A 24,221-nucleotide genomic window follows, 5' to 3' on the forward strand; every position below is an offset into this window, starting at 1 on the left:
AACCCCGGAGCGGACGTTTCCCGCTGCGGCTGGGCTTGGGCTTCGGCTCTGCTCCCGCGGCTTCTGCGGCTCCGGCTGGGGCTTTGGCCGGGTTCGGGCCATCTCTCGCTGCAGACGCTGCTGCCGCCAGCCCGCTGCTCTCGGCTTGGCCATGAGGAGGCGGCGGCGGCCGCTGCGGCCTGTGTCAAGGTGACCGGCCGGGACTGCGGCGGCCCCGACAACGACAGCGGCCCCGACATTGACAGCGGCCCCCAGCCTCAGAGCAGGAGAGCCGGGAGGTGAGATTCAGTCCTGGCCAACCCGGGGGCGGGGCAGGGTGGGGCCGACCGAGGGGAGCAGGAGAGATGCAGGGGGCGGGGCTCAGCACTGCGCGAGGCCGGACCGCAGGTGCAGGGGGCGGGGCGGTTAAGGGAGTAGGAGGCTTTTTTGGGTGGGTGGGGAGCGGCTAGAGGGGGTGAGGGGACCATAGGACTGGTTTAGGGGCAGGGGATGGGGTATAGGAGAAAAGGCGGGCTAACGAGCAGGGGTTGGGATGGTAATAGAAGCAAGAAGGCCCTACAGGTGTAAGGGGCAGGGTGGCAATAGAAACAAGAGGACCCCACAGGTGTAAGGAGAGGGGTGGCAATAGGAGCGGGTACGCCCCACAGGCATAAGGGGCGGGGCGGCTAGAGGTACAAGACCCTAAAAGATCACGGAGTGGGACTGCTATAAGTGAAGGGGCCATGGGTGCAGAGGTAGGGTGGTTGGAGGAGGTTGAAAAGGGGGGGGGGTAGTTCAGGTGTAGGGGGAAGGGAATCTAGAAGGGCAGAGTGGGCCCTACAGGGAAGGGGACTAGGTGCCTATAGGTGGAGAGGGCCTACCGGGGCTCAGGAGTGAGGGAAAGAGAACGTTATAGGTAGAGGAGGTGAGAAGGTGGTCATATGGTTGGAAGAGGGGACATCCAGCTTATAAAGAGGAGAATGGAGTCCATAGAACAGGCATGGGAAAGGAGAGATCTCCTTTAGGTCTAGGGGCCTTAAAGAGAATCACCCAAAGGTGACCTATATGTTTAGGGGGGCAGTCTTGGGGTTTAGGGTCAGCGAACCAGGAAATATAGGATTTGAGTTAGTTTGTAATGTAGCAGAAAGATCACTGGATTTAACATTAATTTTTCGGTTTGTTACTGGCTGGGTGATCCTGTTCAAGTCACTTAACATGTGTAAAATGAAGGAGTTGACTAGATCTCTAAGATTCCTTCCATGTCCAAATATTATAGTCATAGAGACATGACCAAAGGTAAGCAGGTGATAAAGACCTGGAGAGAGAGAGCCAATGAATGGTGGGTGGATGCCCATCCACAAGTTCTGGAGCAAGGGAATTGGATACATGATCACTAAGCATTCTTCTATACTTATGCCCTACTTTTTAGGACTTAGGTTGTGAATTGCTGGCCCTTACTTCCTGAGCACTTCTTCAGGGAGCTTGGCTTTGAATTCTCAGATGTTAACTCTTATGATTCCATCCTAAGATTCTAGATGACTAGGGCTTTGGGGTGAGGTAGTATAGCTTTGTGTTACAATTTTTTTTACCATTTACTACCCAGGGTAGCCCCCCAAAAGGCTAAGAATGGAATGTTGTCTTCTGAAATTTTGTGTTTGGATGGGTAAATGGACAGATTCCATTTAAATGAAAGTAGCTTGTTTTTTTGCAGCCCTATCCTCTCTATTGACAACTAACTACCTGCATAGTTAAGAGCCTAATCAAGGGTTGGAGTGGGAAGACACCTGCTGATGGCTTAGATCAAAATAAGATTGAAGCTAAAGCCAAGGGAAAACAAGAGGTAGAGTGGAAAGAAGACTGGATTCAGAGGAGCAGGGTTTGAATCATGGCCCCATGTGACTTAGGCAGGCCATTTGCTGTAAGTGAAGACATCAGACTAGATGATAGATAAGATTCCTTACAGCACTAAATCCTATAAACATTGGCTTTTGTATAGAGCTCATGAGCAGTGGTTATATAGAGAGAAGTATTTGTGCATTCAAGGAGTAGCTACTGCCAAGCTTGGTAAACTGGTTTGATGGTTTCATGCACCAGGTGTTATTCCAACCTAACTGCTGATATCCCTTTTTATTCTAAAAAGACAGTTTAGTGGAGAGAGCACTTGTCTAGGCATTAGAAGACTTGGAATTCAGTTCTAGTTTCCTTTCCTGCTAACATACTAAATGACCTTGGGAAGTGCCTTCCTTTTGGAGGTTCTATATTTTTTTTAAATGAGAGGTTTTTGACTCCGTTTTAAAGTTACACATTTTGGCTCTTTCCCCCCCTGAGATTGATGGATCTGATTTGTAATTAATGTAATGAAGAAATTCTGAGGATGTAAGACCCCAGAAATATAATAGCATACTCCTATAGATAATGCCCCCAGGAATACATGGATGGATAATTATTCAGGAAATAGATAAGGTAAAAGTATATCTTAGGACCATACCACTCTGCCATGAAAAGATTCACCTGGCTCTCTTGATTTCCTTTTAAAGATTGTCAGCTGTGCAGTCATAGTATAAGGGAATTTCAGTCTTAGGAATATCAGTCTTGAGGTTCTGGGTCTCCTTTTTATTTATCTACTTTCTGCAGGTGACCACAGAGTTGGGGAGAGCCTGGTGTCCTCACTAACTTAACATGGTTGGCAGCAAGTACTGCTTTCTTATTCCCAAAGTTCAACTGCTCTGATAGTGGTAACAGTATTTGATTTCAGATTCTCTCTGCTTAGGAATTGTCATAGAAATTTAGTTCAACTTGCATCTGATTATACTTGATTTCCAGGCATTTTAATTATTCATATGATGGTAAAGCCCAGCAACTGTCTTGCATTCAAGAGTTCTATGGGTAAGATATCTATGATAAAGGTAATGGTGATTTGAGAAAAAGCCATTTGGGTAAGCAGAGGAACCTCCCTAAGAATATAAGCTCAGCCTGGATTGAAACTATGAGTTGGTTGAAACTGGAAAGACCTTTTTTTGGAGGTACAAGGAAAGAAAGTCTTTGAAGAAGTCATAAACTGGATTTGGGTGACCAGGGAAATGTCTGAGAACTTCACCTATACAAAACTAGTTTTAATACCTGGGAAGGCTATTAACACCTTACCCTGAGGAATCAAATGCCATTTACTGACCTGTTCTTCCTATTGGATAGATGAGAAGGCTTTTTGTTTGTTTGTTTTGTTTTTGCTTTTTAATAGGGGGAGGTATAACAAGTTGTAGCAGGAAAAACCTTATCTTCAAAAATATGTTCCTGGCACATTCATGGACTTCTAGAAATTTGGAGTTAGAAGAGACCATAGATTATCTAGATTCACAGCATCTGAGGGAGAAGCAATCTGATTGTGAAGTGGTATTTAATCCAACCACCTGCAAAGGAATGACAACTTATATTCCTCAAAATAGTCATCCAATTTTCACTTGAACACAATCATGTTTTGTGTCATGGGTGGGATATAAAGGTGAAAACAAAACTATCTCTGTCCTCAAGGACATAAAGTCATCAAACATTCATTAAGAGATGATTGTGGGGGGCAGCTGGGTAGCTCAGTGGATTGAGAGCTAGTCCTAGAGATGGGAGGTCCTAGGTTCAAATCTGGCCTCAGACACTTCCCAGCTGTGTGACCCTGGGCAAGTCACTTGACCCCCATTGCCTAGCCCTTACCACTCTTCTGCCTTGGAGCCAATACACAGTGAGGTGAGGGTTTTTAAAAAAAAAATAAAAAAAAAGAGATGATTGTGTCATACACTAGACTAAGTGCTGAGGAGACAAATAAGACTAACTAATTCCTGCTCTCCAGGAGTGCACAATCTAATGAGGAAGACACTGTGTAACAACTATGTACAAGTTATATATATGTGTGTGTGTGTGTGTGTGTGTGTGTGTGTGTGTAACAAATTAGCACTGAAGAGGACTGGGAAAAGGATATTGCGGAAGGTAAGATTTTTAGTTGAGACCTGAAGGGGCCAGGAGGCAGGTTGAAGAGAAAGATAGCATAACAGATCTGGGGGACAGCCAGTGAAGATTCCAAGTTGGAATGTCATTTTGGAAGAGTAACAAGGAGATTAGTGTTGCTCGATTATTGAGTACATGGATCAGAGTAAAGTGTAAGAAGCCTGGAAAGGAGGTCAGGTCGTGAAGGGCTTTAAGAACCAAACAGGAAATTTTATATTTGATATTGGAGGCAATAGAGAACCCCTGGAATTTATTGAATGAGGGAGTTGACTGTCAAGTCTGAGCTTTAAGAAGATAACATTGGTAGCTAAGCAGAGGATGGTAGAGTATGGTGATTTGAGACAGGGAGACTAACCAGTAAGTATTTCATTAGTACAGATGTGAGATGAGGAGGACCTACACCAAAGTGGTGGCAGTGTTGAAGAAGAGAAATGAGAATATACAAAATATGTTGTGAAGTTAGGTTTGGGACTTGTCAACAAATTGGATAGGGAAGGGGTGAACGAATACAGAGTAGAGTCTGATGATATCTAGGTTGCCAGCCCTAGTGAATGGGAGAAAGGTGCCACCATTATCAGTAATAGGGAAATTAAGAGGAGCAGAAGGTTTTTCAGTAGAAAACTAAGAAGTTCAGTTTTGGATGTGTTGAGTTGAAGATGTCTGTGGTATATCCAATTAAAGATGTCCAGTAGGCTGGTGGAATTGGGAGACTGGAGGTCAGGAGAGAGGTTAGGGCTGGATAAACAGATCTGGAAATTTTCTGCATGGAGAAGATTACTAAATCCATGGGAGCTGGTGAGATCAGGCAAAATATAGCTCATGTTCTTGGGGAAAACAATATGTACACATATTAAGTATAAAGGGTAATTTGGATGAGGGAGATACTCTTAACTGGGGAATGATTCATGTGTGAGATGGTTGAGTATTTAAAGAAGTCAGGGATTCTTCAAGGTGGAGATGTTAAGGGTGCTTCAAGAGTGAATATATTATAGGTATGATGAAGTGTACATGAAGGGATGTACTGTAGAATAACCTTGGAAAGGTAGGTTGGATCCAGATTGTAAAGGGCTTTAAAATCTAGCCCCCCCCCAATACTCTCCATCCTGCCAAAAAAAGAAGGGCTTCTATTCTAGTAGCAATGAATAGGGAGCTACTGGAGTTTTTTGAGTTGGGGAGCCACTGGCAATTGTTGGGAGAAAGTATTGAACAAGAAATCAACTAAGTAAGGGAGCAATTAAGAGGCTGTTACAGTAATACAGATCAGAGGTGATTAGTGACTGAACTGCAGTGAGTGTAGCAATACTAAGAAGAATGGGGACAGTTTTAATAGGAAGTTTTTTCTAACAACAACCCAGAATCTGCTTTTCCACAATTTTCAGTTCCTTTTACCAATTTGAGATTTGTGCCAATGAGTTTCTCTCATAAATGTACGGTTCAGTGAAAGGACATGGGATTTGGAGTCAGAGGACATGGCTCTGAATCCTAGATCTGCCCTTTAACTGCTTGCCTGACTTTGGGCAAAGTAATTAGCCTCTCTGGGATCTAATTTACTCATCAGGATTGGATTCAGGGTTGTCTGAGGTCCTTTCCAGTTCTAAATCTATGAACCTTAGGTAAATGGTAAACCTAGCAGTCACTCATGCCTCATTGTTGTGAATAGGTTCTATCAGATGTTCATTGTTTTTCTCCTTAGATAAACCCCTGAGGAAATGGGGGAGTTAAGTGAGATTCATACAGTGTTAGATCTAAAGGAAACTTTAGAGATAGTTCAGATATGGAGTTTTATGTTTTATAAAGGCTTTCCTTAGACCAGCCCTTTAGGGTAGGTAATACAAGCTGTATTATTATTCCAGGGATTTCATATATATATAGGGAATTCCCTCCAAGTAAATTGCTTTCTACCACTGCATACTAACAACTATTCTCATCTTAGTCCTATAAAGTTGTCTAGAGGCACTGAGAGGTTAAGTGACTTGCTTGGTGTGACAGAGCCAATTTGGTCACAAACCTGTGAGCATTATCCTAATTTTATAGAGGAGGAAACTGACATCCAGAGGTAAAAGTGACTTGATTTAAGGAAGACTATTTTACTGTCTGGTGCACTTCAAGGAAGCCTGAGAGAAACGAGGTAGGACAGAAGAAATGACTAGGGAGATTGGGAGTTGGGTTGATAAGACACATTTATATTTAACCACCACCAAGATCCTGAACGAAACCAAATGGCCCCCTAAAATTCCTTTGAAATTTTTGGGACTCAAGTCAGGTGCCTGTTCTTTATGCCCCTGAAATTTTTAAGCTCTCCTGATTTGTTCTTGCCTATAGTAAATTTTATTTCTGTTTCTCCTAAAGACAACTGGTCTGAGACTATGTTGAAATGTAATTGAATCTCACAAACATTAATGACCCCTACTGTGTATAGAGTAGAGTTGTAGCAGATAGAAATGGGTACCACTAAACCAGACATGAGGATCCTTAATGTTACAGATTGACTTAGAAAATGACATTATCTCTGATTTATTGTATTTTTATCTATTTTTATTAAATATTTCCCAATTACATCTTAACCTGATTATGGCAACACTCAGGCCTATGGGTTGAGGGTTTGACATCACTGGTGTAGAGTATTTACTGTCTTTTGTGCTGGTGATAGATATAAATTTTAGATAAGATATAGTTTCTGGCCTCATGGATCTCAAATATATAACTTGTATAAGATAATATATACATAGTGTTTTAAGCATGGGCACAGGAGATATGTGTGGCATTAAAATCCTAATGCTGTAGCAAACTCTCAGGCCTTACATGGTGGAAGGAAAAGTCAGGAACCATCTGGGTTATATCAAGACTTGAAATAATAGTAGAGATATTATAATTGTTTTGCAAATGATGAAACTCAGAGCTGGAGCCAAGCAGAGAAATAATTTTCCTAATATCATGCAGCTAATAAGTGGCAGAGTCAAGCTTCAAGTTCAAGCCTCCTGCCCCCATTCTCTGTAAATCCATTTTTGATTGAGTCTTTGATCGGAATATCATAATCATCCTTCCTTGGTTATCATAGTAATTTCAGAGTTACTTTTTATAATAGTTAATGAAACATTCCAGTCCTTTCTTACTGAAGATATGATTTGTATACTACAGACCCTTCTGTTAAAACTCAAGAATTGTAATAGGTTTTTTCCTTTCTTATCCTAATTGTAAAATGGAATATGGATAGGAACTGGACCTGTGATTTCACTGGCGTGTGTGTATGTCGTTTTCCAGTTGTGTCCTACTCTTAGTGACTCCATTTGGGGTTTTCTTGGCAAAGATACTGAAATGGTTTGGCATTTTCTTCTGCAGCTCATTTTTACCAATGAGGAAATTGAGGCAAATGAGGTTAAGTGACTTGCCCAGGGTTATACAGCTAGTAAGTGTTTGAGGTCAAAATCATCACTGTGAATTCAGGGACAGTATTCTATACACTGTGCCACTTTTCTTTGGTAGTGGGAATTTCTAAATGAGAGAACTCCCCCTACCAATGCAGGTCAGCACTTCTTTGCATCTCATACTTTTAGGAACTAGGAATTAGGAACTAGTTGTTTAGGACATGGAGAGGTTAAGTAACTTACCCAGGATTTCACAACCAGGATGTGTGAAAGACCCTGGTTCTTCTAGATTCAAGGACTGGTCTCTATCCATTATGTAACACTGCCTAAAATGCCAAGTAGAAATTTAATTTCTCTAGGTGTGTATTTTGTTAAGTGTGTGTGTATTTTGGGGTTTCTTATCTTAATGTTAAGGAAGAGTTATGTTGATTTTTTGTATGGCGGAGCAAAGTTTTAAAAGTTTTTTTTTTTTTTGAAATTTTCAAAGATTTAGAGTTTTCAGAATTGTTTTTTCCCCATTTTATTAGATGATTGAGAACCACCACCATTAACAAAAACATCTATCAAAACTATACTTTCATTCTGGGACCAAGACCAAGAAGGGCAATTAAGCTCTGATATTGATTGTTTGCTTTAATTAGGATAACTGGGGACTAGAAGACTTTAAGCAGAGGCTGATGGCCACTTATAGGTGATTCTTTTTCAAGATGGTGTTTGATCGCTTTTGGTCACTGCAATTCTTTTTTTTAAATATATATCATATATTCCAATTACACGTAAAATGATTTTTAACATTTTTTTTTGTCTCTGCAGTTTCATGGTAGTGACAATCTGTCTACTTTCAAGATACAGGGAATATACAAAAGGTTGTAAATGTATGGGTATTCATTCTGTCTTCTAGGGCATGAAGTCCTGACTCCTAAGATATCATATCAGCTAAAAGGTCCAGGAAAAAAGATAGTGATGTTGATATTGAGAGTTGATCATTTGACTTCAATGATTTGTATTTCAAAGGATGATGTGATTAATGTGGATACTTCTACTAATTCAGATTTTAGCTCTTCCATACTTTCATAGCTTATCTGATATTAGTAATGTGAGTAAAGGAATTCATCACCTAATGGTCAGCCTTATGTTGATGAGCCTCTCTAGATTTCATTTGGGATAGTCCTCATATGAGAAGGATGTGGTTAGTCACTAGACCTATACTTAAAGCCTGCCTTGTTATTGTTCAATCATTTTCAGCTCTTCTTGACCCCATTTGGGGCCTTCTTGGCAAAGATACTGGAGTGGCTTTTCATTTCCATCTGTAGCTCATTTTACAAATGAGGAAACTGAGGCAAACAGCTTTAAGTAACTTGCTCATAGTCATATAGCTAATAAGTGTTTGAGGCCAGATTTGAACTCAAGGACATGAGGCTGACTGACTGCAGGCCCAATACTTTACTCTGCTACTTAGCTGTCCTTAAAACCTTTCTAGCTTGGTGTAGGACCTATTAAAATTTGTATTTAACTGGCATAGCTTTCAAGACCCTAGGATTACCTTGATATTATTATAAAGCATCAGAGGATTTAAGTAGAAGGGAGAATTCACATGAGAGATCTTGTCAAGAAAGAATACAAATACTCCTAACATCTCTGCAAAGTAATGATCCAACCTCTACTTGAAGAAATGTATCTTTCTCTTTATGTGGCTTATTTGACTTTGGACAGTTTAAGGAAATTTTTTTCTTATATCAAGCTAAAATCTTCCTCTTTACCACCAATCCAAGTTCTACTTTCTCATGATGTGCAAAACAAGTGTAATCTATGGGGAAAACTGCATTTAGATCAACATCTTACACCCTATACCAAGATAATTAAATATAAAGAGTAAAATAATAAATAAATTAGGTGAACATAGATTAGCATACTTGTCAGATCTGTGGGAAAGGAAAGAATTTAAGACCAAGCAAGAGATAGAGAACATTGCAAAATGTAAAACGAATGACTGATTATATCAAATTAAAATGGTTTTGTACAAACAAAACCAATGCAACTAAAATGAGAAGGAAAGCAATAAACTGGGAGAACATTTTTATAACAAAACTTTCTGACAAAGGTTTAATTTCCCAAATATATAAGGAACTAATTCAAATCTATAAAAAATCAAGCCATTCCCCAATTGACAAATGGTCAAGGGACATGAATAGGCAGTTTTCACAGGATGAAATAAAAACTATCAATAAGCACATGAAAAAGTGTTCTGAATACCTCCTGATTAGAGAAATCAAAATTAAAACAACTCTGTTGTGCCACCTCATATCCAGCAGTTTGGCCAATATGACAGCAAAGTAAAGTGATAAATGTTAGAGGGGATGTGGCAAAATTGGGACACTAATACACTGCTGGTGGAGTTGTGAATTGGTCCAACTGTTCTGGAGGGCAATTTGGAACTATGCCCAAAGGGCTTTAAATGAATGCCTGCACTTTGATCTAGCCATATCACTGCTGGGTTTGTACCCCAAAGAGATAATAAGGAAAAAGACATGTACAAGAATATTCATAGCTGTGCTCTCTGTGGTGGCAAAAAATTGGAAAATGAGGGAGTTTCTATTGATTGGGGAATGGCTGAACAAATTGTGGTATCTGATAGTGATGGAATATTGTCGTGCTGAAAGGAATAAAGAAATGGAAGAATTCCATTTGAACTGGAAAGACATCCAGGAATTGATGCAGAGTGAAAGGAGCAGAACCAGGAGAACACTGTACACAGAGACTGATACACTGTGGCACAATTGAATGTAGTGGACTTCTCTACTAGCAGCAATGCAAGGATCCAGGACAATTCTGAGGGACTTAGGAGAAAGAACACTATCCACATCCAGAGAAAGAACTCTTGGAGCAGAAATGCATTAGAAAAATATATGATCAACCATGTAGTGCAATAGGGATGTGATTAGGGTTTTAATTTTAAAAGATCTCTCTACTGAAAATATGAATAACATGGAAATAGGTTTTGAACAATGATATATTGTTCATGTCCATGTTCATGAACATGTGTAACCCAGTGGAACTGCTTTTTAGCTTTGGGAGGAGGGAGAAGAAAGACGGGAGAGGGGAGGGATCATGAATCATGTAACCATGGAAAATATTCTAAATAAAATAAAAAACCCCAAGTATAATTCCTTTTCCAGATGACAGGTCTTCAGATGTTTGAAGATACTTAGCATGTGTTTCTAAAGTCTTCATATATCCAGGCAAGATATCCCCAATTATTTCAATTGATCTTAATAAAATGTTCTTTCCAGTCCTATCATCAATTCTGCCCTCATATAATTTTTTCAACATAATTTGTAAAATGAGGGAATAGGACAATATTCTCTTTCTTAAAGTATTATTAATATAGCTCAAGATTACTATAGGTTTTTTGACTGCCACGTCCCATTAATTACTCATATTGAACTTCCAGGTATTTTTCATTCACCGCGTAGCCATATTCCATCCATCCAATACATGTGCAGGTGATTTTTGGAAAATCTCAAATATACATTAAATCTGAACTTACTAGATTTGGTTCATTGCTCTAGTATATTTTATAACTGTTCAGTCATTTTCAGGCATGTCTGATACTTCATGACTCCAGTTGAGATTTTCTTGGCAAAGATCCTGGAGTGGCTTGCCATTTTCTTCTCCAGCTTATTTTATAGACGAGGAACCTGAAACAAACAGGGTTAAATGACTTGTCCAGAGTCATACAGTTAGTGTCTGAGGCCAGATTTGATCTCGGGAAGTTGAGTCTTCCTGACTCCAGGCCCTGTACTCACTCTATTCACTGTGCCACCTAGCTGTCCTATAACCTTTCTTGGATCCTAATTCTGCTCTCTAGTCTATTAGCTAGATCTGCTAGCTTTGCTATCATTGGCAAATGCCAACAAGGTTGTGGTGGGGACTAACTAAATAGTTAACTTTTGATTATGGTAATTAATGCAAAATATGGATGCTCCTTCCACAAATTCAATCACAACCTGTCTGTCAGTTGTCATCTTATGTAATCCCTTTCCCCCATCCATGGCCAGACATCCCTAACACATCCAAGGCTACAAGTATAGGGGCCACTCATGGGTCTGGTTCCAATTCCATCAGCCTGCACCTTCTGACCTGCTCTGTTCACCACACTTTATGCATCCTTGTATAGTACCTAATCCCTCCCCTAATCCCATAGTCTCACCTCAATGTCAAACTTCATTTGGACACCTGATTAACTTAGCCCACTGCAGTTTAGAATTTCTGAACTGGGGCAGTTCACCAACCTTACTTAGCCTTTCTAGTAGCAGTGTTCAGCTCTGTAATCCTTTTCTTCATTTTCTTATTAACCCTCTGTGGAAGATCCACCTAGTTACACTAGACACTTTTCTCTGATTCTTTTACTCTCTTGTGGCTGCCTGCGTATTACTTGAAGTCTTTACTTCTCATTCTCAGCCTTTGATGAGCTCATCTTTTTCTCCAGGCATATGGGTATATGTTAGCCTCCTCAGAAGGCTTATAATCTCATTGATGGGGATATTCTTTTCAAAGAGGTGTTAGAAATTCTGTCACAGCTTCATATCATGTGGGATTCATGTCTGCATCCTCCCATGAATCCCCTACAGTAATCCATTTACACATGCTAAGGCTTTCCTTCCAGAACTTGAAATACTCTGCAGTGACTAATACAGCATACACTGCCCTTGATTCATCTTTTACTCTCACTACACATCCAGGCTACTTTCTTTTCCCAACATACATCTCTTTGGTAACTTTTGCTGTTTTTTTGCATGCAATCCTTTGCCTTTTGGATGACCCTCAATTTTGTTTCTTCAAAGATAATTTATTCTGTGGTTCATAACAGCACCATCAGGAGAATGTTTGTGTTAAAAAGGTTGGGTTTTTGTTTCAGAGAAAAGCATGAGGTCATTGAAAATGCTTTGCCATTCCCAAGTGCAGTCTAGTATGTCCTCTTCTTCCTCATTTCTGGGCACAGTTCAATATCTATCTGTTGTAACCGACAAAGATAGGCATATACTAATGAGCAAGAACTATCAACTAGTTATCCAATTTTATTGTTGCAACTGTAGACATTCACCTTCTACTGTGTTTGATTTTTAAGTTCAATTCCTGTTGTTTATGTATATCATTTAAGAGGTTCTGAAATGTTTTGGAATTTTGCACAATCAGCACAGTGTAAACTGTAAATAAGAGTATCACTGGCTATAGGGAACCCTCTTCCATTTGGCTGCTGTGCTGAATACCTGCCATGACAGTGATGAACACCGTCAGAAAGCATGTGTCTATTAATATCAAACCATAAAACTATGAGATGATTATGGAACAAGGCTTTCTCTGTTGAAGAATCCTTTATTATGGTAATATAACATGGGAGACACCTTTTTGGAGGAGAACCAAATAAAATGCTTTCTCATAGTCAACAAACAATAAACCCGGGATCTTTTATTTTCTGCCCCTTTGTGTTGATTTTATAGCTGTAAAAATGTGGCCTGCTTGTAGAATACTGTTTGCAACGAAAAGCTTGACTATTTCCTTATTGTATTTTCATAAAGGATGCCCTAGATAAATATATAAATTGTTCTCATAAAGATTTCATAGAGATGAGAAAGTAGGCATGTGGGTTGGTAGTTTTTGCTATCTTCTAAATATGCCTTTTTCAGCAATCCATGACTTAAAAAAAATTCAGACTCTTTCCTTCTTTCACATATCAGTCTTACATAGCCTTGATAATCTTTCCTCTGCTTCCCAGGCAATCCTAAAGTGAAAGTACAATATCACAGAAATAATTTAAAATATCAGATAATACAAAGTTATTTCAAAGGAACTTTGAAGTATTACTCCCTGCCCCACCTCTGCCTCTTCCTAGCATGTTTACTTTCCTTATTTGGCTTTCATTGGCTGTTTGTTTTTTTAACTGTTATGCCATTGTCCCTTTGGGGAACACTTAATATGTTTTAGGGGAAGGAAGGCAATTCGTTGTTTTCATGTAATGTATTTTTCTGTCTTCAATTGTCTATAGTAATTTACTTTTTAAAAAACCTCTTATTTTCTGTCTTAAAATTAACACAGTGTATTGGTCTCCATACAGAAGAGTGGTAGGGGCCATGCAATGGGAATTTAGTGACTTGTCTACAGTCACACAGCTAGGAATTGTCTGAGGCCAGCTTTGAATGCAGGATCTCCTCTCTCTAGGTCTGGTTCTCAATTCACGGAGTCACTTAGATGCCCCTGCTTTATTTATTTATTGTTTGTTTGTTTATTTTAATAACCCTTACCTTCTGTCTTAGAATTGATACTAATTATTGGTTCTAAGGCAGAAGAGGGATATGGGCTAGACAATGGGGGTTAAGTGATTTGGACACTACTAATAAATGTCTGAGGCTAGATTTGAACACTGGACCTCCCATCCCCAGTTCTAGCTCTCCATCCACTGAGCCATCCAGCTGTCCCCTGTAGTAATTTTCTGAAATTTATTTTATAAAGGTGCTAAATTAACTCAGTTTAATGTTTTAAGCCAGGAATCTTAATCCTTATCCCACTTGAGGGATGAGGAGTGTTGTGAGGCAGATAGAAATATTACAGTTAATGTGAATGTGATTAGCAAGTGTTTACTAAGAGAAATACAGGAAAGTAGTACTAATACAATTTCTCCCTACTATATGGATATTGAACTGTATTAATTATACTCTCATGATATATTTGATTCCTCTTTCCAGAATTTTTTTGTTGAGGCCTCCCTGGAGGCAAGGAAACTATTTCTCAAGGTGCCTTTCAGTTGTATTATTCCTTGTCCTAGCTCTGGCACTTCTTATAATCTGCATAAATCTGAACAAGTCACTTCAATTCTCCATGACTCAGTTTCCCAATTTTTAATTTATGAAATATTAATTTTTGACCCATACATGCCATAGGATTGCTGTGTGAAAAGTACATTGTAAACCCCAAAGTGCTATTGAAATGTGAGGATGTTATTTCTCCAGTTAAACAACCTCCCCTCTCCCCATTTCAGGCAACTTCTAATGACTTCCTTGCAGTGTGGGTTTGACACTTGGTTCTCATAGTTTATGTCAGCAGAACTTAGTCTTTAGCAGGTTCTGCCAAGATGGCAAGGCTCTGAGTATTGTAAAAAATGGATTTGAACTCTGGACTTCAATCCCCACAAGCCCTTGCTCCACTTCCCCAAAATGCTTTGTAATCTCACTGAATTCTCAGGTAGGCTGAGATCTAGAAGGGATTTAACCTGATTGCAAAGACTTTTGTGGTCTTTTGGACTTCCCTTTTGGAGCAGATGCAGCTCTCCCATGATGTGAGATTATCTTGTCTAGGCCTCTCTGGCCTAGGCACGTATTTCTTATCCTGTATTTTCTTTAATCCTTAATCTTTAATAAACCTCATAAAAATATAATATTCCTTACAGAGAGAAACTAATTTCTACCTGCCTCAGTCTCCCCTAAATTTTAATCTTTACAGTTTGGGACTGATAATGGACTTTGCCTTCTGAACAACAAACTAGCCTGCTTTGGAAAGGATTGGCTTGTCACCAGGTTGTCCACACGGTGACAATTTTTTTCCATAACAACTTTCCGTGTCTCTGTGCCAACTTCATTGGTAGAAGTGCCCCACATGTATGAAACCACAGTTTTTTTGCATACTTCAGAAATAAACTTTACTTTTTTTGGAAATGTATAGAAAACTCATATTCCCTTGACCTAATTAATGGATTCAAATGAGAGCAATAACCAAGCAAACATCATATTATTCGCCTCTTTAGGCTTTTTTTAATTACAAAGTTAAGACAATTAATTACTTGGATATTCAAAACAAAATTAAAATTCCTGTAACCTTAGTGTTCAAGAGATTCTTTGAAAATGTTCTTATTAAGGATGAGGAGAGTATAATGAATTTGATTAAATTCTAATTTGGTAGGACTACATTAATTCTCATTTGTTCTTGTTTGAGCCCAATAACTAGGTCAAGGGAATCTGAGATTTCTCTACACTTCTAAACCTACAGAATGAATGGTTTTTTGTTGTTGTTGTAAAAAATGAGTTGTAAAAAAGAAAAATACAAAGTCCTTGGCAAAGTATATCAGAACTTGGTTTAAATTCTCATAGTTCCAATTCCTTTTATGGAATAACAAATTAAACTGGAAAATACTGGACTCTTGTTTCTAAGTTGCTTTTGGCATTTTATCCTTCCCAGTGCTAGTTTTTCCAAAATAGGTCATTGGAGTGCAGTGGGTCACATGTCCCCATGGATGCCTGCTGCTGAGCCATCTCTTATTTGAATAATGGATGGGTATGGAAGACAATTTTCATTGAAGAAAGGCTTTTGGAAAATGGATCTATTTCTCTAGATTCTTGCTTTTGAGATTCTAAATGAAGAAATTGAATTTTTTATTATAAAGAATATGTAGCTGAGTTGAACCTGTGAGACAGAGACATTTCAGTCATCCTAAGGCATAACCCTGTCATTTGTTAAACCTCAAAGACATATTAATTATTATGAAATGTGGAAGTTTTCTGATTGGAGTGATATTATATACAAATAAATTCAGAATCATAGGGCTGAACGGGACTTCAGAGCCTACTTAATCCAGCCCGTACCTAAACAAAGATCTTCTCTATAACACTCTTCACTAAATGGCCATCCAGCCTTTGCTTGAAGACTACTACCCAACATTTCTGAGGTCTTTATTTGGGTCTTTTATACTTCTTGGGTAGTCTGTCTGCTCTACCCCATTCCCACTATATCACCAGGTCATGTCCATTTCCAGTTATTTGCTTATATATGCACACACATGTACATACATGTGCATGTTCATGAGAACACACATGCAGATATATGTGTATATACATGTGTTTATTTTATATACATATTTGTCATGACTTTTGTGCATGAGATATCATTGGTAATATGATATGTACTACTTATACTCACCATGTCTTTTCATTGCCCTCATGGTCACCTGCAATTTTGATCCAGAATGATTTAATGAGTCACAGAAATATAATATTACTGGGAGAATATTGATGTTGGAAATATGGACTCTTTGGTAGGGAACAGCTTGGGATTATTAGAAGGACTGTACAGTTTTCCTATTGTGATTCAATTTACTTTCTTCCACCAATATAATTCTGGGCTTAACTTATTGTTTGCCTGAAAGGCATATTCAAGATACTGATTCACCAAGCTAATGGACTTCCAACTCAACTACATGCTAAAATCTGTACTATACATGTTTTTCATCCACTTAGCTTTTCATTCATAGATAACCAGGCTGCCTTTTAAAAAAAGTAACACAGTTAATTGACGATAGGGTTCTAGAACTTGATGCAAATAATATAATCTCTAAATAGGAGCAACAGGAGCTCTTTTATTTCTTCAAGGCATTCCTCTAATGATATAATTGAACAAAGCTTCTCTCTCCATATTTCTCTAATCCTTTAACTATAGATTCATGATTTTGTTGGTATATTTTTGTTTCTATTATAAGCTTTTTTTGGTTCAAATTACTTTAATACTTTGAGAGATCTGTGATCTCATCAATGCAGGTTTTTCCTTTCACAAATGTACATTGTAATCCTTTAATGCTTTCTCACTCTGTGAAACCTTTTTTGGTTCCTTTTTCCTAGAAATCTATGGTAGAACTTGTGCCCTTGGTTAAATTATTTTTATGAAACCAGTTTTGCCTTCATTTTAGGATGTAGTATCAGAGTAGGATTTTTGTCAAGCCATGTTTTTATAACTCAGTTCAGTGCATATGAGATGGCATCAGATTTGTCATTGGATACTAAACTTCCCTGAAAAGGACCAGCTCTGGAAAGTCTCATATTTCCTCTGATGGTCGCCTTCCATCTTCCTGAAAATAGAATGCTACAGAAGTTCCAGGTCCTTCGTGGTTCTTAGAGAATGGGTGACCTTCCATCTCAGAGTAGCTATACTTCTTTCATTAGCATAATGGTATAATTAGTAAGGATTTACCCAAGTAAAAATGGACTTTGAGTTCCCAAGTACTAGAACAATCTTGCCTTCTTCCTTATTTGCTATATTTCACTAATTTTTAATGATTAATTATGCAGTCTTGTATATAGTTGGCCAACAACAAAGATAGGCCTGCTTACAGAATATTTTTTATGTTGCTTAAATTCAATAAAAGGAATAAAGAGTATATGATATAACATTTACTGAGCTGTGTGCTGTCTGCCACAGCTTCTAAAGTCAGGTTGACCTAAGGCACTATTTAAAATTCTCTGAGCCAAGGAGGTTTAGCAAAGGTACAGTTCAGTTGCTTTCTTCCCAGGAGTGGCAAAATAGGGGAAGGATGTACAATACAGTTTCCAAACTCTAGTATGTCTCTCTGGGTGGGGGACGAATGTCCGGATCAAAGGTATAGAAAGATTAGGAGCTGCTTAGTTTGATCAAAGGCAGAAATCTCCCATCCTCTTTCTGACTGCTTCCTACTTCATTTATTGATTGTACTGATTCCAGCCATCCAGTTGGCTTGTTCATCCCTGGTGGAATGCTGGGGTGTAGAGAGTGGGGAGCAAGACAGAGAGAGAGATGGTGTCCTCCCTCATCAGTTTCTTGTCTTGTCTGCCACTCTGAGCCCTTGAGGTCTCCATTAAGCTGTCTAAGAAGCACATTAATTCCAACCAGGTCTCTTCTAAGCAACACTTAGTGTACCTACTTCCCACTCAGGAGGAGGAGCTAAAATTCAAGAGGGATAGGCCATATCTATGCCTAAGCACTTGTCAGGGACTATGCTAAGTGCATGATATGTGAGAACTATGTATGAAAGCTCTGAGTCTTGTAGGCTGTATACTAAAATTTCAAAGTGCAGCTCAAGGTTTAGTGGAAAGATTCTTCAAAGATTCTGTTAGTTTAGCAAGTAGAAGAGAAGATATGATGGCAATCTTTAAATAACTTAAAGGGTTGGCCTGTGGAAAAGGGATTCCATTTGTTTTGTTTGGCTATGAAAGGCATCAGGAGGAGGGTGAAGAGGAAAGTTGTGGGGAGGCAGATTTCTGAGACAGTCAGGGAGGCTCATCCTAAGGAAAAATATATAGCTGTCAAGTAATGGAGTGGACATCCTCTGGAGGTCTTCAAGATGAAGACTGGTTTCTCCTGGTTGGGGAAGTTGTGGAACTGATTCATACCTTAAGCAGGGGATTGGGCTCACTATACAGTTGAGGCATCTTTCCACTCTCCAAGTCTGGAATTCTAGTATTCATTTAAAATGCTTTAGTGATGCCTTTGTTGTTGGTTTTTAGACAACTACCACTTTCTAGTTATTACCCATAGTTTCAAAGTGCCCAAATTGAGCCTTCCCTTGTCACAAAGAAAAATAATTAAGCAAAACAAATCATCACAGCAATGTTATATGACAGCATATATAAAAGTCACATCGAAAGTCCATCACTTCTCTGAGAGGAAGGAATTTTGGTGTTGTTGTCATTCCTCTGAAACCAAGATTATATTGCATTTATTTTAATTAAAATTTAAATAATTAGTGATTTTATCTAAATCTAAATGGTTACTAAAATTGTTGTCATTGTGTTTATTATCTTTTTTGGTTCTACCTTCTTGCCTTTGCATCAGTTCTTATAAACCTTCCTATGTTTTTCTGAATTTTAAATTTGTTATGTCTTTAGTTGCAATAATTAGGATTCGAATATTTTCATACTCTGAAGCAGGTATTGGAACTTTTAGGGTTAAATTAGGGATTTTTGATTCCTTGGGCCCACTCAGGTGAGCCATGTTCTCTTAGAGCTGGGAGAGTAACCATCCACCTGAGTAGCTGAGCAAACTTGTGTAGCCACTATGGAATGCTTATCAGATTTTGAATCAGTCATTTACAAATACTCATCTCACTGAGGACTCTAGTAGCAGTGGAGAATTCTGTGAACAAGGGACTGACTCCAAGGGCAGACAGGAACATTGCCTGGGAGACAAGTTACTAGGGGCAACTTGTCTTCTGATAGACAAGTTCCTAGTGAGATGGATGGATTGATAATTGAACTAAACAAATCAGAGTACATCCAAACCAGGACAATAGAAGGACTAGAGACCATGCCATACAAAGAACAATTGAAGGTACTGGGAAGTTTAGCTTGGATAAAGTTTCTGAAGGACGATTATGTAAGGGGGGAAAAAAAGGATTAGACTTATTGTTTTGGACAGAGGACAGAATTAGGAGCAATGAGTGGAAAATGGAGAAAATTTCTCTCATTGTTTAACAAAGGGGCACTAAATGGGGGCACTCCCCATCATGGGAGCTCTTCAAACAGAGTCTAGATGATCACGTTTGGGGGTGGTAATAAGGAATTTTCAGGTTCAGATATGGATGGTCTCCAAAATTCTGATTCTGTAAGAGTAAGCAATATCTGACTAAAAAGAGCCATCTCAAAATTAAGGTCAAAGGAGGAGACAGTTAAGTCAACAACTTGTTGACTTATTTTTTATTAAAATTTTTTATTCTATTATTTATTTATTTATATATTTATTAAACACCTCTGATTACGAGCTGCTGTGCTTAGTACTGGACAGTCATCAATGATAGCAGCTGAAACAGATTGCCCCACTGGCTTTTTTGGGATATAAGGCACACTTGTATCAACCAGGGTGTTACTCCCTTCTCCAAGCCTTAAAGATTTTGGGGACCCACTGGCTGGGGGACTCATGGCATCCATATGTTCTGCTCTTTCTTTCCCCTTTCTTCAGGCCCTGGCAGGGACATTACAAAGTATTTACAGTCTGAATTTGGTTAAAGACAATAGAAAGTTTTCATAGACTATCGGAAGCAGCATTGGACTAGGAATGGGGGAACCTGAACAGAAATCCTATTCCATCACTAATGAACCGTGTCATTTGACTTCTCCCACTTTCAGTTTCTTAAGTTCTATCATCGATAAATATTGACCATGTAATCCTGAACAAGTCACCCAGCTTCTCAATGTTCTAGAAATTCTTTGCAATGCTCAGTTACAGAGAAGGTGATAATCTAGTTTCTTTGCCTGGGAGCTTCCTCTACCAATGAAATATCAGGTCTAGTATCTATCTTTTAACTGAAGATTGAATCCTTACCTCAGGGAAACTAACATCTTTCTTTACATCAGGAAATGAGACATATGCTTTTTATTAACATGTTAACATGAACCTATATTCTTCCATTTCTTGCTTCTTGCTTACATTTCTGGAACATTTATGCTCATGACATTCAGAAACACCCTAATTGTAGCATCCTCTTCTGGTGGAGTGGATAGGGCTTTGGCCTGGGAGTTGGGCCACTTGACTACTAGTCATAGCCACTTACTACTTAAGACCTTGAGGAAAATCAGTCTTCCTCCTTGAGCTCCACTTTCCTTACTGTAAATTTAGAGAGTTTGACTAGATGACCTCTTAGGGCCCTTCTAGGTCTAATATTCTTTAGGCCAGGTTAGTTGTCTACAGTGACCATCATCCTCCCGTAGAAATGAACATTTTTCATTCTGGTTTAGACATGAATTGCCTTGCCATATTCCTTCATTTTTTATAGGTCAGAGAACATACCTTATAGGATAGGGACTTATGAGCTTTTAGAAAGTGATCACTGTGCCAGCATGCAGTTCATTAGGAATAGGTCATTCCAGATTAACCTTTATGTCCATTAAAATGCAATTGTGTTGAGGGCTGGGACCGGTTCACTTTTGTCTGTGCCTCTATCACTTGGCATAGTACCTAGAACATTGTACATGCTTAATAAATGCTTGTTGATTGATTGCTCTCTTTTTTTTTTGATGGGCTTATTCAGCTGGCACTTCAGGGGAATGCTTAACACATTTAGAAATGGATTTTAGCAAAGCATTTGGTAAAGTCTGTCTTAATGTTCTTCTGGACAAATTAGGAATTGTGGCTTAGATGATAGTATGCCTACGCTAATTTGAACCTGTTCAAATACAGAAAGAATGAGGGTCAATAGATGGATAATACATCTACTGTTCTTTACACTATTTCATTCAACCAAAGTATTTACTTGTGATTACCTTACTTGTGTAATGGAGTAACTGGCCAATGAGGTTATAACCTGATTCATTTTCTCTTTCTGGAGGGAGAGAGAGAGAGAGAGAGAGAGAGAGAGAGAGAGAGAGAGAGAGAGAGAGAGAGAGAGAGAGAGAGAGAGAGAGAGAGAGAGAGAGAGAGAGAGTTGCCTTTTTTTGTTATTCCTTCAAGTGGAGAAATTGACCCTCTTCTCTGGATGGGCACAGAAGGCAGTCCCCAGAATGGGGAATTTCTCTATTCCCATGTAGCAATAAAGATTTCAATAACAATGATAGAATTCTCTGTAATTGGCAGTCATGGACTTTTGGCTGTAATAAAGTTTCATTATAAGTTAAAATAGAATCAGTGCCATTGTATTCCATTAAATAAACCCACTGATCACCGAGATAAATTCTAAGACCAAGTCAACATTTCCTTTCCAGGGTAATAAATCTCAATTTTCATTAGAGGGTTTAAGCACATGTACCCCAAATCTCCTACACATGATTTGTAGCAACATAAATACACCCAAGGTGGGAAATATTTGCTTGATCTGTTTCCAACTCCCACCTGTACCCTTGACTCAGCTGTTCCTTGGCAATGCTATTCCCATGCATCTTTTAAATATATCATAGGATCATAGGGTTGAAGTAAGAAGTCATAAGAGCCCTCAGAGATTATCTAGTGTAGGCATTATTAACATATTGTCTGTGAAATTATTTTTTAAATATTTTTTTATTTGATCATTTCCAAGCATTATTCATTAGAGATAAAGATCATTTTCTTTTCCTCCCCCATACCCCATAGCCGACGTGTGATTCCACTGGGTTTCACATGTGTTCTTGATTCGAACCCATTTCCATGTTGTTGGTATTTGCACTAGGGTGTTCATTTAAAGTCTCTCCTCAGTCATTTCCCCTCAGCCCCTGTAGTCAAGCAGTTGCTTTTCATCAGTGTTTTTATTCCCACAGTTTGTCCTCTGCTTGTGGATAGTGTTTTTTAGATCCCTGCAAGTTGTTCTGGGACATTGCATTGACCCTAATGGAGAAGTCCATTACCTTCGATTGTACCACAGTGTATTAGTCTCTGTGTACAATGTTTTCCTGGTTCTGGTCCTTTCACTCTGCATCACTTCCTGGAGGTTGTTCCAGTCTCCATGGAATTCCTTTACTTTATTATTCCTTTTAGCACAATAGTATTCCATCACCAACATATACCACAATTTGTTCAGCCATTCCCCAATTGAAGGGCATCCCCTCATTTTCCAATTTTTGGCCACCACAAAGAGCTCTGCTATGAATATTCTTGTACAAGTCTTTTTCCTTATTATCTCTTTGGGGTACAAACCCAGCAGTGCTATGGCTGGATCAAAGGGCAGACAGTCCTTTATCGCCCTTTGGGCATAGTTCCAAATTGCCCTTCAGAATGGTTGGATCAATTCAAACTCCACCAGCAATGAATTAATGTCCCTACTTTGCCACATCCCCTCCAGCATTCATTACTTTCCTTTGCTGTCATGTTAGCCAATCTGCTAAGTGTGAGGTGATACCTTAGAGTTGTTTTGATTTGCATCTCTCTGATTATAAGAGATGTAGAGCACTTTTTCATGTGCTTATTAATAGTTTTGATTTCTTTGGCTGAGAACTGCCTGTTCATGTCCCTTGCCCATTTATCAATTGGATAATGGCTTGATTTTTTGTACAATTGATTTAGCTCTTTGTAAATTTGAGTAATTAAACCTTTGTCAGAGGTTTTTATGAAGATTGCTTCCCAATTTGTTGCTTTCCTTCTGATTTTAGTTATATTGGTTTTGTTTGTACAAAAGCTTTTTAATTTGATGTAGTCAAAATTATTTATTTTACATTTTGTGACTCTTTCTATGTCTTGCTTGGTTTTAAAGTCTTTTCTTTCCCAAAGGTCTGACATGTATATTATTCTGTGTTTGCCTAATTTACTTATAGTTTCCTTCTTTATGTTCTTCACCCATTTTGTCATTCACCCATTTTGAATTTATCTTGGTGTAGGGTTTGAGGTGTTGATCCAAACCTAATCTTTCCCATACTGTCTTCCAATTTTCCCAGCAGTTTTTATTGAATAGTGGATTTTTGACCCAAAAGCTGGGATCTTTGGGTTTATCATATACTGTCTTGCTGAGGTCACTTGCCCCAAGTCTATTCCACTGATCCTCCTTTTTGTCTCTTAGCCAGTACCAAATTGTTTTGATGACTGCTGCTTTGTAATATAGTTTGAGATCTGGGACTGCAAGACCCCCTTCCTTTGTATTTTTTTTTTTTCATTATTTCCCTGGATATCCTTGATCTTTTGTTATTCCAAATGAACTTTGTTATGGTTTTTTCTAAATCAGTAAAGAAATTTTTTGGAAGTTCCATGGGAATGGCACTAAATAGATAAATAAGTTTGGGTAGGATGGTCATTTTTACTATATTGGCTCGTCCTACCCATGAGCAGTTAATGTTTTTCCAATTGCTCAAGTCTAGTTTTAGTTGTGTGGCGAGTGTTTTGTAGTTGTGTTCATATAGTTCCTGTGTTTGTCTCGGGAGATAGATTCCTAGGTATTTTATTTTGTCTAAGGTGATTTTGAATGGGATTTCTTTCTAGTTTTTGCTGCTGAGCTGTGTTGGAGATATATAGAAATGCTGATGACTTATGTGGGTTTATTTTGTATCCTGCAACTTTGCTAAAGTTGTTGATTATTTCAATTAGCTTTTTGGTTGAATATCTAGGATTCTTTAAGTAGACCATCATGTCATCCACAAAGAGCGATAACTTGGTTTCCTCCTTGCCTATTTTGATGCCTTCAATTTCTTTTTCTTCTCT

At 38.7% G+C, this 24,221-nt stretch overlaps 1 protein-coding gene across 4 annotated transcripts in view; it reads left to right on the top strand.

Moving 5' to 3' along the window:
- Positions 1-24,221, top strand: part of RALGPS1 (Ral GEF with PH domain and SH3 binding motif 1) — a 662,857-nt gene continuing 638,636 nt past the window's right edge. For 2 of the 4 annotated variants that reach the window (XM_056812171.1, XM_007474667.3), the window contains exon 1: positions 1-278. The gene's annotated coding sequence lies outside the window, so the exon portion shown is untranslated. The remainder of the gene's footprint in view (positions 279-24,221) is intronic. The other 2 variants (XM_056812172.1, XM_056812173.1) reach the window with 1 other exon arrangement.

This window comes from Monodelphis domestica, chromosome 1, assembly GCF_027887165.1.
Source record: "Monodelphis domestica isolate mMonDom1 chromosome 1, mMonDom1.pri, whole genome shotgun sequence".
NCBI classification, from domain to species: Eukaryota; Metazoa; Chordata; class Mammalia; order Didelphimorphia; family Didelphidae; genus Monodelphis; species Monodelphis domestica.